Source organism: Myotis brandtii, unplaced genomic scaffold (assembly GCF_000412655.1).
Source record: "Myotis brandtii unplaced genomic scaffold, ASM41265v1 scaffold506, whole genome shotgun sequence".
NCBI classification, from domain to species: Eukaryota; Metazoa; Chordata; class Mammalia; order Chiroptera; family Vespertilionidae; genus Myotis; species Myotis brandtii.
The window spans coordinates 3,809,003-3,809,718 of NW_005369287.1; positions in this window are offsets into that span (position 1 = coordinate 3,809,003).

Sequence of the window (716 nt, forward strand, 5' to 3'; positions counted from 1 at the left end):
AAAGAATAGCCTTTAAGCATTAAGCCCCCGGGGCAGTGGGGTTCTTCTGACCTGCAAATACATCAAGGCCTCAGCTGTGTTTCAGCTCCAGGCCCAGAAAAGCCCTAGAACCAGACAACAACATGGCTGAACCAGCTGCATTGACTAATGACCCCCTGCCCTGGTGCCAACCAATCAGTGGAGAACATGACCCTGAAGGGACACACCTGGGAAGCTGATGAATGTTCTATTGAGATCCTCTCCTAAAATGCCAGGCCCTTAAAAGCCCTTAGGACAGAAGCCTTTTGGGGAGCCTCTCGGGTCCTGCATTTCTTCCTTCCCAGGTAGGTTACTTTTACCCTTCCCTCTTCTAAGCTCCAAGGGCCCTTCTTTTGCCTCTGTAACGTCTTTCCTGAGCCCATTTCTTCTATGGATCACATCTTCTACCTGTGTGACTTTCTAAATAAACTTTCTCTGATAGTTTCAGTCTTGGCTCTGAATGCTTCCTTAACCATAATTCAAGAACTGAGGTTGCTGAACCTTTTTGTCACCGCCAACATACCAACCTTAAGAGCCTAAGTGACAGTTAAGCTCTATTAGAAAAAATAAAAAGCCTAAGTGAAATGATCGTAACAAATGTGCATGATTCCATCAGACAACAACAGAATTTCACCAAATGCACCTGGGGGATATATAGCTGCATGCACAGCTCAGACTTACAATGTAGACTGGCTAGA